The sequence below is a fragment of the Sus scrofa genome, chromosome 15 (assembly GCF_000003025.6).
Source record: "Sus scrofa isolate TJ Tabasco breed Duroc chromosome 15, Sscrofa11.1, whole genome shotgun sequence".
Taxonomy (NCBI): Eukaryota; Metazoa; Chordata; class Mammalia; order Artiodactyla; family Suidae; genus Sus; species Sus scrofa.
The window spans coordinates 74239970-74252535 of NC_010457.5; the positions used below are offsets into that span (position 1 = coordinate 74239970).

The window sequence follows — 12566 nt, forward strand, 5'->3', positions numbered from 1 at the left end:
TGTGAGGAGCAGTCATTTTAAGTGAGGGGGGGAATATAGGAAAACTAAGGTAGTAACAAAGACTATTACTCACTCTCATCCAGACTTGAGGAATACTGGGAGTGATGCCCCTCTGCAGAAACATGATGAGTCCCACATCCCTCGGTGTGCATTGGTTGTTGGTTTCAAGCCATGCAAAGCTAGGTGAGTCACTACCATCAGGGGAAACCAAACCATGCCAGCTGCTAAGAAGTGAAATCTTGGATCTGACTTTGAGGTTCCTTTTCCATAAGTCACTTGTTTAAGCTCCCACTTTCCATGCAGAGAATTGAGTTCAGACACTAAAAATGCCCTCATGAAGCTTTTTTTTAATAGTGAATTTATAATGTTATGCCAAGTTCTGCTGTACAGCAAAGTGACTCAGTTATATATTCCTCAAACTATTTTCCATAGTGTTCTATCCCAAGAAATTGGATATAGTTCTCTGTGTTATACTGTAGGACTTAATTGCTTTTTTAACTTCCAGGAATACGTTTGTCTCTACTGAGCCAGCTCTCCTTGGAAAGTTCTGAAATGTACTCTGTTTCTGCCCCACCCCCCTCCGTAATCCTCCCACTGCCGTTCCCTTCCCATGAAAATGTCGAAATTTCCCTTATTCACCAAGTGGCTTGTCTTGATCCCAAACAACTTACTTGGCAGTTGGTTCAATTGTAATACATTTGCTTATCAATGATTTCAGGAGAGTTAAGTATTGCAGACCTTCTCCGCTCAAACTGCTTCCCACACGCCAACCAGGGGCTCTTAGAGAACTCTCCTGGTTGCTAATCTGAGGGGGAACCCAGCAGATCGAATTCACTTAGCTTCTCCATTCAATTCGCCCTGTAATAAACTGGGCTTTGCTAGTTTTGTGCCTGCTTTATACAATGGGGATAATGGAAATAAAATGAATACTTCAGCACAAACGCAATAAAGTATTAGGAAGGCTAATGAAGGAATGATTTGTTTTGAATGTCAGTTGCTTAGAGGCAAGGATTTTGTAACAATCAAATAATAAATGGTTACCATATTGGCAATATAAATATCCCCTTATTGATCTTATACGGAAATAAGTTTTCAGATAGAAAAAATGCCTGACACACTTCAGAATAGATTCTAGAGCAAGTATCTATGATGAATGATCAAGTTCCTGTATTGCTTGCATTACATTTTCAGAAGCACCTTGATATTTCGGTTTATAACTTTTCTTACATTACTTTGATTTCTAGATTCTATAGGGTAATAAAACTGAAGTGAAAGTTTCATGAGTTAAAACAATCAGAACTAGGTTATGATGCAGTAGTTCTCTTAAGCCTGTGCTAGACTTCCTTGGAGTGTTTATTTAAAAGAGTGAAGATCAAGCAGGACCTAGGAATCAGCATTCACACTAAAGAGCCAATGTGTTCCTGTGCTTGTGGCCTTTGATCGTATTTTGAGAAAAAGTGCAATAGAGTACATCCTGCTTTTGAATCAGGTTTCACCGGATACACATAAGAAAGAGGACAGAAAGTTAAGAGGCTTAAAATAGCTGAAATCGAGCTGAGATCAAGCCTCTGGTTCAGAGTAGAGTGCCAAAAGGGAGGAAAAGGATAAAAAGGAATTTATATAGCCAGGCCATTCACCTTGTTCCCCTTTTCCTGATCCACACCAAGTCTACATCTTACAAAAGAACCCAGAGCTAATCCCCCCACAGTCTCTAATGCACCTACTGAGTTCAAGACCCCCTGCCTCTCTGGAATAAAGGTAGGTTTTAGTGAGCAACATCACAGTTACAAAGACTAGGGCTACTCAATGCAAAAAAAAAAAAAAAAAAAAAAAAAAAAAAGAGGGGGGGAAGAGGTAAAAATGTCAATCATAGAAATGTAACTGCCTGCCCTACTAATTATTTTAAAACATCTGGATAGCATACTTCGTCTATAGTTCATCCAGATGTTTCAGCTTTGTGTAGAGAGCTATGCTATGCATTCAAGCCATCTGTTTGGAGATGCATTTCCATGCTTGAACAGTCAGTGTCTGATGAGTATATTGTGGGGTGAAGGGAGAAGAGACAGCCTGAAGCCATGCACACGTGCTCCCCAATTTCAAATAGATTCTGTCCCAAAGATTGGTTTGTAACCTGGACATTCAATATTCAGAGCATGGTTTCCTTTGGAAACCATGTTCCACGCAGTAGTTAACTGCTCAAGCCAGTCCGCAGAAGGCACTTTAATCCATAACATGGCTCAGGTAAGGAATGGATTGTATTACCCAGTTGATTTGTGGAAGTTGGATGTCCCCAGGAAGCCCTCGGGAAGAGGAGGAGAGGAAGAATTTTTTTCTCTTTCCTAGATTCAAGGTGACCCTGAACTACAAAATGTACTGCCTCCTTCCCCCACCCCCCGTCAAAACTCACATTCCTAAATTGAATTTCTCTAATAAGTGGGATAAAAAGAAATTTGGACACAGTTGATTAAGTAGATAAATGGCTGATGCCCCCCTAACTTTTGAGGAGATATTTGCCTTTTAAAAGAGTCCTGATATTTACTTTTTAATGAATTTCTAATGGTTGAAGTGACAGACGTTGTAGAATGATATTAGTTCACATAAAAGTAAAAGAGAACTATTCAGATTCTTTTGGAGGAATGGAGATTATAGGCAGGTTGAACCTGTCTAAGAATCCTGTCTTAGTCTGTCCACCGGATGCTTCTTACATTTATGCCAACAACTTCTATTTCTTCACTTCCTAATATTCACATTCTCCAAAAGCTAAACAGTATGTTTTGAAACAGCCAGTATGGAAGCAATTAGGCCACCAAGGTGTGTGTGGTGGGCAGGGTTTGGGTAGAGGAAAAAGGACAAGCTTTTAAACATATGGGTCATTTCTGAGATGAGTTCTGCCACTACTAAAAAATGTATTAGTCTATGTAGACAAATACCTGTGCTGATTGTATATAAATATACCAAATGTGATGCTGAATCATGTTAATTAACACAGACCAACATTTCTTAGTGATATGCTATGATCAATACTGTCCCATTATGATATTCATCTCTAATTAATTTTGGCTCAGCAGGCCAAAACTGCAAACTGTGGCTACTCAGAGGATGGTATTTGAAATATGCATCAATTTACTTATGGACTAAACTAGTGAATGGCTAAGCCTGGGCAGCGGAAGAAATTATTTCACATCACTGCTTTCTGCTGATGTGTTTCAACCGGAGAACCTCTGTAGTGATGAAAAAAATCACTACAGGAGAATTCCAGAGGTGGAAAGAGAAAGAAACCAGATAGATATCTAAGAGAATCTTAGGGCTTGAGTAGAAATCATCCAGCCAGAAGGATTGGCCAATTTATTGGCATTTCCTGCAGAAGCTGTACACTCATTGGTGCCACGCCATTCTCTTGTAAGAGGGTGAGATACCCCAGAGTTCCCATCATGGCTCAGTGGGTCAAGAACTCAACTTACTAGTCGAGTAAGTATCCATGAGGATGCGGGGTTTGTTCCCAGGCCTCGTTCAGTGGGTTAAGGATCTGGTGTTGCCATGAGCTGCGGCATAGGTCACAGATATAGCTTGGATCTGGTGTTGCTGTGCCTGTGTGTTGTAGACTGGCAGCTGCAGTTCCCACTTGACCCCTAATCCCAGAACTTCCAAGTGCCACAGATGGCCCTAAAAAGAAAAAAAAGTGAGATACTTCCATCTATTGTTGGGAAGCAGTGTATCAGGATGATAGAGGGGCTTCTCAAGTCCAAATCTCATGTCTTCACCACTAACCAGCCATGTTGTTTGGGACAAAGTACTTATTAAGTCTACCACTCCTCATTTGTAGTGTCAGACTAATTATTGTCATTTACTCTTTCCAAGGAAGTGGGAAAGAAGACACAGCTTCAAGGGCCCTGGCACTCTGTAAGCATTTACAAAGTTAAGATATTAGGCTGAGGGACAGAGTTTGCTTTCGTGGTCATTCGGTTCAGGGTAATAATGAACGGTGTGTGGTAGTCTCCTAGTCTACCCATCCAGACAAAGTCATTACACTGTAGGCCAACTCTACAACCCCCTCCCCCCGTCCCTGATGCTGAAGTCTAGAGTGGCAAAATGTACTATTTCTCAGAGCTGCCCCTTCAGTGACCTCCGATTCCTGACTCTATAGGTAGCTTGGTCACAGGCTAGAAAAGAATGACCAGTTAAATTTGGGGAAGGATGTGGCTTTCTCCATCATAATCTTAGGATTGTACTGATCACAGTCTGAACACAAAAAAAAGAGGGGGCCCCTTTCTTACCCAGGCTTCGTACATGCAAAGGTCAGCCTATGGTGAATGTAACTTGCTTCCCTGTCCACTTTGTTACCACTGGGCAGGTTCAGCACTGGGACATCCAGGGTGCTTAATTCAGTGTGTGTGTTCAGAGTCGTCAGATAACGGAGAGGAGCAAATGCCCCAGCTCCGACTTGAAGGAGTAGCCCCCTGGTTCCCTCTTCATGAGAGAGAGGTAACTGATTCACTACTTGTCCCTCATGCTAATGAGCACTAAACTTACTCAAAATATACTAAGAGAGAATTTTTATGAAATAAGACATTAAGAAAAAGGTTAGGTTCTCTTTTAGCACTGCGGGCAATTACTGAAATACATGAATTCAAATGGGAGCAGAATTATAATGGGTTTTTGCTTGTTTCATCTTCCCAGGTCCCACCCTTTCCCTTCCTCTTCTTTCCTTCCATTCTCAGCTCTGCCAAATAGGACTGTAATGAGAGCATCTAGCCATGTCCCAGAAGCTCATTTTAGAGCACCCTTTGATGTACAGTCCAGTCCATCCAAGCAGATTTAGTCTTGAACATCTAATTTAGTATATAATCACCTATGAACATCTCTATCTGCCTCATTAGATCATAGCTCCTTAAAGATAAGGATCATGTGTTTTCATCCTTTTTTTTTTTTTTTTTTTTTTTTTTTTTTATGCTGTGCTCCACCCCTCCCTGCCTCAGCAACTGGGTCTGAGACATTCTGAGATAAGCTCAGTGATAGGGATAGTGATAAGGAAGGAAGCCCAGGAGGTGGGCTCAACAGCCTGCTTCCTAGTGCTTTCTGCAGAGCAGGCTGGTCACTGGGGACATGCCAGTAACTCTGGTGGGCAAAGCAGCGACTCCAGCCTCTTGGTTGCCTTGTTGCCTCTGCTTCAGCCCCTGGCACGGCTCTGTCCTCACCCAAACCCCAGGTCCTTCGTATCTTCTCTTGTATCCTGACCTCTGGTGAGTGTTTTTTTTTTCCTTCTGTGTGTCTTTTGGTATTAGAGCCTTTTTTGTGTGTGTCTCACATCTATTCTCTTGGGGAGAGGATTTGATTAGTTTAATTACAACAAAGGTTCTCACAGTAAGTTGTCTCATACACCACAGGCTGGTCTACAGATGGCTACACTCAGATCCATACCCAGTCAGCTGTGGCCCAGAGTAACTGTGTTACCTGAGATAAGCATGTCCACCTGGGCCCAGGGCACTTGTGGGTCCTCTACAGAGGGAAGCTTTAGGTGTGGTAGGTCCTCAGCCTTGCAACACCTTTCCTCCAAAAAAAGAAGACGCCCTCCAAATAGGTCTCCTGAATGGCCAACTGGTTCGGGGGACTGGGCCTTTGCTGTAGGCAGAGAGAAAAACAGATATTTTTTGAAAAGAGGAGCACAAGCCTGAATTCCAACATTGTACAAGACACAAAGGAGAGAATGATGACTAAAATGTGGTGCCCACTCTCAAGGTGCCCACAGACTAGAGGCAAAAGACAGATCTCTGAGCCACTAAGCTCAGCAGCATATGACAGTGGCTAAGAGTATGGTCTTTGGATACTAGTTCAAATGACAGATTGTCTGTTTAGAATCTGTGTGACCATAACTTCCCCAACCTTCAATCTCCTGATTTATAAAGTAGACCTTTGTTCTGGGAATACACAGGAAGGGAAGAATGCCCAGGAAGTGGACTCAACAGCCGCAAAGCCTGGAGCTTTGTGAAGAATTAGAATGTGGGGATATTAATTCCTTACTTTCATGAGGTTATGATAAATACACATGTACATAAATCACTTAGCCCAGTGCCTAGCATTCAGGGAAATTTTACTGAAGAATAGCCATCTGTTTTTCTAATGCGATGTAAATGTTAAAATAGAAATATCCATTAAGGACCATGGAAAGGAAAACAGGAAAAAATGGAGGTCAAAGAAGCGCCCTACTGAGAGCTAGTTGTTTGGAGCAAGCCTGTAGTGGGCAGGGTCGAGGCTGAAACGAGGAGCACAGAGGTTGGTTTTTCCCACTAACCATCCGCAGCAGATTCTCTCCAACCAGATGGGAAGCAAGAGACAACCACGTGGGGAAAACTGAGGCATGCCAGTATGCTCAGGACACGGGCAGCCCCATCTGTAATAAGCTACTCCATTATCCCTCAAAATGCATATTCTATGATAATGGGAGAGCTCAAAATGTCTGTAGGTTTGCATTGATTTTGTGTCCATATAGGCCTACTAGGGTCTTATTTTAGCTGAGGCACAATTTTGAGGGCTTGTTTATTTAAGTTGAACTGCTCCTGGGAAAGCATAGTATGAAAAATACATGACTGCGCTCTTGGATTTACTTAGCTTGAGTTTTTCTCTCATCACTAGAGTCTCAACCCAAAGACTTCTAGTTTGAAAGTCTAATTAACAGCCAAGAGGTCATTATAGAAGGACTTGAGAGTTCATTTAGGGATCCAGCCATACTTAGTTTATATCATATGAAAAATTAAACACAAATTAATAGTCACAAAGATTTGTTTTTCCTATGTGGTTGTCTTAGACCAGAGGGGGGAGATTTATACTTGTTTAAGCTTCTGATTAAAGAAAAAGATCCCCTTTCATAATAAAATGAGGAGAACTATTTTTTGACTAGAGGTCACAATTTATAAGATTAACATGCCTGGAATTATGATAACAGTGGCACTTTTGAGAGTCACTGAGAAGGACCCTGAGGGTGGGAAAGTGAATTGTTGTGATGGATGTGGGAAGCTGATAACACAGCAGCATTTGTCCTCTGCTACCTGCAACATGGTGAACAGTGCTGTGCATTAACAGGACAAGAAGGACCTGTTAAAAATCAAGCCCGCACCATCACAGACACCCTTTTTTTCTGAGATGAAAATGAAATGCTGAATTTTTCTCCATTCTTGTCATCTTCCTTTTTAGACATTTGGAAATTATCTTCTATTAGCAGATTAATCTTACTTTATAAATGTATTAAGCCTATTGTAAGTAGACTCATCTAAAGAATAGCGGTTGATACTTGTGCCTTTGGCTTCTCCAATAGTTTCTTAAAGCTACCTAATAACTCTTATTTCTTATCATCTGTAAATTGGGATGCTTAATAAATTTCATATATGATCATTTAACATTCTACAAAACAAAAAGGTTTTGTAGAATCAAGATGTCACCCTTATCTTTGGCACTCATGATACAGTGTTTTGAACTGTAAAAACGCTGAATAAAGAGTTAATTCCATGCACCAGAGACAGGATTTTGGTTGCAGCATATTTAAACCTGGAGTGCAGCAGGGTGCTTTATAATTCAATGTCATATGTGCCTATGTGACCTTGAATTACTTGAGAACAGCCTCTGGTTGGTGGTGCATTCCTCAGAAACCTTGTTCTCAGGCTCTAGATAACTTCCAAATATAAAGAAATAGAAAATAACCTAAAATAGTGAAACAGTGGTCATCTAGTGACCAATTTGCCTGTTTTCAGCACCCTCTTTGTAATAATAAAAATGAGTTCAAGTTTGAATTTCAGTAGCAGTTTTTTCTTCTGCAACAAAAGATAGATTTTCATATGATGATGCTGGACTGATACAAAACACCATTTCCCTTAGAACAGTGTTGCTATTGTCACTATCAGGCCCTCCTGCCTTGGGGAAACAGCATACACTAAAAAATAAATAAGTAAATAAATAAATAAATAAATAGTACATTTATCAACATTAGAAATAAAATTACATGTTGGATGATTGTTCCTAGGAAGAAGGCATTTAAAGTCAGTAGATTCACATTTTTCTTTTTTTTTCCTGTATGTATTTATTTAACTTTACCCATTATGTTGTTTGCTGATTCTGTAAATTAAGGTATTTTTTTCCATTTGTGCACTAGATGTTTAAGGGGACATAGAAACATCAGAAGAGGAAGGATGTTTAAAAGAGATCTTATATGGTAACCCAAGGCAGTGAACCAATACTTTATAGGTTTGTAACTGGCCAGGGCAAGCAAAAGTCCTGTTATTTCATAAGCATTCTTCTGGTTCTTTGTTCAGAAGTTCCAAGTCTTTTCCAAGCAATAAAGTTCAACATCTGGAAATAAACATAAGGAATTGATTCTCTCTATACCAAACATCACAGGTTAAAAAGTCTCCAACTCCTACAAATGCATTCAACCAAGACATTTAATTGGCGCATATTTAAGAACAGGATCAGATCTTATGGGCTCTCATGTCTGTTAAATATCCAGGTTTTAAACAATCCATTGATGACTCCCTACCACAATGCCTTGCACATGGTGGGTACACAAACATGTTGGTTGAATCAACTTGAGACTTTGAGTGAGTGAGGAAGGCCAGATGTGAAAGGGAAATTATCAGATTTCAACTTCTCTTTTTTTTTTTGTTTTTTAATTTTTTAAATTTTGGAGGGGGGGTGTTTTTTTGTTTTGTTTTGTTTTGTTTTTTTATTATTTTCCCACTGTACAGCAAGGGGGTCAGATCATCCTTAGATGTATACATTGCAGTTACAGTTTTTTCCCCCACCCTTTCTTCTGTTGCGACATGAGTATCTAGACAAAGTTCTCAATGCTATTCAGCAGGGTCTCCTTATAAATCTATTCTAGGTTGTGTCTGATAAGCCCAAGCTCCCGATCCCTCCCACTCCCTCCCCCTCCCATCAGGCAACCACAAGTCTCTTTTTTTTCTTTACTAATTCAAATAACAAATGCTAGAGAGGGTGTGGAGAAAAGGGAAACCTCCTCCATGTTGGTGGAAATGTAAATTGGTACAACCACTATGGAAAACAGTATGGAGGCACCTCAGAAAACTAAATTTAGGCCTACCTATGATCCAGCAATCCCACTCCTAGGCATATATCCAAAGCATTCATTGAAAAAGATACATGCATCCCTATGTTCATTGCAGCACTATTAACAATAGCCAAGACACAGAAACAACCTATATGTCCAATGACAGATGCATGGAAGAAGATGTGGTACATATACACAATGGTATACTACTTACCCATAAAAAAGGACAAAATAAAAATGCCATTTGCAGCAGCTTGGAACTAGAGATTCTCATACTAAGTGAAGTAAGTCAGAAGGGGAAAAACAACTACCATATGATGTCACTTATACCTGGAATCTAATATGTGGCACAGACAAACCTATCTAGAAACAAACAAGCTCATGGACATGGAGAACAGACTTGTGGTTGCCAAGAGGAGGGAGGAGGGAGCAGGAGGAATTGGTAGTTTGGGGTTAGTAGGTGCAAACTATTACATTTGAAATGGATAGCAATGAGATTCTGCTGTATAGCCAAGGAACTATATCTGAACACTTGCAATGGAACAGGATGGAGGATGATGTGCAAAAAAGAATGTATATTTATGTATAACTGGGTTACTTTGCTGAACAGCTGAAATTGACAGAACATTGTAACTCAACTATAATAAAAAAATTTGAAATTAATTATAATGTAAAAAAATACATGTACCTTAGGGAAGGATCCAGTTTAACAGGTACATAAAAAGCAAACACATCTGTAATCTCCATCCAGTAGTTTTCAACTTCTTTGTTCTGGATTCAAAGTGGTTTATTTATAGTCCCTACAGTTCTTAGCGCAGTAATATGTCACTTGATATTTAATTCAAATGAAAATCAAGATTTAAAATATTTTCATGTAAATCCATTAAAACATTGTCAGTGTTTATCAGTACTTGAAATTCATGTTACTCAGTCATGAATATGGCATTTCAAAAGAGAAACACTCCATTCCTTCTGCCACACCATTCTTTTGTAGTTGCTATTATCTTTTGAGAGAAAATGTATTATCCCACAACAGGCTGAGACTATAACTTTAGACATGTCCAAAGAAATGAAAATGGGTCTTTTTCCTTTGGAATAGGCCACTTCTCCTGCCACTCAGGTCAACCAAATGCCCTAGGAGTCTTAAGACACTTTTAAAGAAAGAAGTTGCTTTGTGCATATAAGAAGAGTCTAAACTGAAGAAAACGTAATGAAGAGGTACAGTTGAAGAAAACGGCTAGTTCTTGTTTAATGATTTGTTTATGTGCTGATTGAGCTGATACTCTGTCACATTTAGAGTTGGGGATGTCTCCAGGCTCCTTTGTGAAGAAGTAACTACACCAAATCTTCCCTGAGAGGCAAGAGAAGAATTTAGGTTGAGCATTTTGAAGGATTTCAGAAGGGGATCAATTTAGCTAACTTAAAGATGAAATAGTGAGAATACCAATAATATCCCAAAGGCAAAATTCTTTCTTTGGTAAAAACTCATCTTTTGCCAAAAACGCCTGCTTTAGAACACAAAAAACACTCTCAGAGCTGTGATTGTAGAGCAATTGTTACCGTTCTTGCCCAGAGGTCGAATGAACCTGAAACTCATCAACCACATAGTAAAATTGCATCTGTCCATACAATGAATTTTTTTCATAGAAAGTACTAATATATATTCTTTGAGTGATCTCTAAGTTTCATAATAATTAAGCTGCATTTATGGTTAAAACAATTAAAAACAGTGAACACTTATCAAGTGTCTAGATTGGTTACAGAATGATACTAGGGATTATGAAAATACCGTTAAGTGGATAACTATACAGACTCCATCTTGAAATAGAAAATAAATGCTGAAAATATAAAAGAAAGATCATGGAAACTAATACTTTCTTTCCACTTTTAGTTGGCTTTTTTTATTATAAGTGATAGGAAGGATATAAAGGAACAACTTTGGTTTAATAAGCAAAATGTAAACGCTGAAATGCTGCATGTTTTAAACAAAGCGTAGAGTGGATAGCATCTCCTGAGACAAGAGAGAAGACCAATTATGGTTTCTTCTTCTTTCTCAATAGTCTGTAACCAACAGAGGCATTTTGAGAGCTCTCATAAACTATTCAGGTATGAAAATAGAAACTAGCGTATTCATGTTTAAAAAAAAAAGACATTTGACCACTGGATTCACCTCTCTCCCAGAAAGAAAAACACTAAATAGTTTTAAGAGGAACGAAGGAAAGCATGATCTGCAAGCACATCCTTGAAGACAAAGGAGCCTGGTCCTAATGAGTTTTCATATAAGACCAAAGGTTTGGGATAGAATGCAGCCAAGAGTCATTTACATGGTAGTAGAGGAGATGCTTTTGAAATGAAATCACTCTAGCTTTAAAGTTATGGAATATAAAAGACTTATTTTTTAAGTGTTGTGGGAAGAGATACCCTGCATTTATATATACAATTACTTCAATTTTCAACAGCAAGATTTGTTCCAAAGGAAAAGTTCCCTTTTTTAGGTGTAAGAGCTCCAAATGGCACTGTAGTCTACATTAAATGTCACGTACTCTTTTCCTTTACAAAACTCCTCTGGTATATTCAACTCATTGAATTCCAAATAATCTTCACTGGGGTACCAGTGTTAGTCCTTGTCATCATATCCATATATTAATTCTAAACAGATAACAGTATGTCAAAGTTATCATCTCATTTTTCCCTTTTAATTATATAGTTCATACTTTTCACTAGAATTATTAATAATATAAAAATGTTGAGTAGCAATTGCCTGCACAGGTGTCGGTATGCAGATGCGTACTGAAACACAAAGACTTGATTGGTTTGGCCTCAGAAATAATCCTACCTTATTATTGTTTTATAGAGGTCTAAATTAGGCTGGCATAAATACAAAAAAAGCATTAATTTCTGTTTATGCATCTTGAATATGCTCTTATAAATATGTAAAATGAACACATTTTGAGAGTTTAATGAGTTTTATAATTCTATTCCTAGATAAACATACTTTTTGAGAAAAAAAAAGAAAAATAATTATTTCTTGATTCCTTCCAAATTAGCTAAAGGGCCCAAAACATAACAGAGCAAATAATGAATGCAAATAGGGAAAGACTCCACATATTGCTTTCCTTCAGCCTCAAATTTATTGGAACATGAGGTTATGAAAATAAGTAATGGCTTTCTACACTGGATCTTGATCCAGGCTGGTAAACTGACTGCTCAGGTGTTCCCCCAGGGAAGCCTGGGTAGTCTGAGCTTTACAAAAACCAGATAAAAGCAAGTAGGGACATAGTTATATGGGTTCTCTCTTTGGGTATTGCCGCACTCGCTGCCTTTGAGTGACCGATCACACAATAATGTGTAGGCAAGAACCTGGACCCACGTCAGAAAACACTTTCCACTGGCATTTTGAAAGGAATGGGGCTCCAGTTCTGAGGTCTCCTGACTTGGCTTAATATCTTTCTTGGATCATTATGACTGTGCAAAGTGACAACTAAAAATGCAGCCTGGAGACCCAGCTCAG

At 39.0% G+C, this 12566-nt stretch overlaps 1 protein-coding gene across 7 annotated transcripts in view; it reads left to right on the top strand.

Moving 5' to 3' along the window:
• Nucleotides 1-12566, top strand: part of B3GALT1 (beta-1,3-galactosyltransferase 1) — a 567228-nt gene that overhangs the window by 467137 nt on the left and 87525 nt on the right. The window contains exon 1 of one of the 7 annotated variants that reach the window (XM_021075431.1): nucleotides 4978-5240. The exons of the other annotated variants lie outside the window; for them this stretch is intronic. The gene's annotated coding sequence lies outside the window, so the exon portion shown is untranslated. Of the gene's footprint in view, nucleotides 1-4977; nucleotides 5241-12566 lie in introns of those variants that run through there. 7 annotated transcript variants of the gene reach the window in all.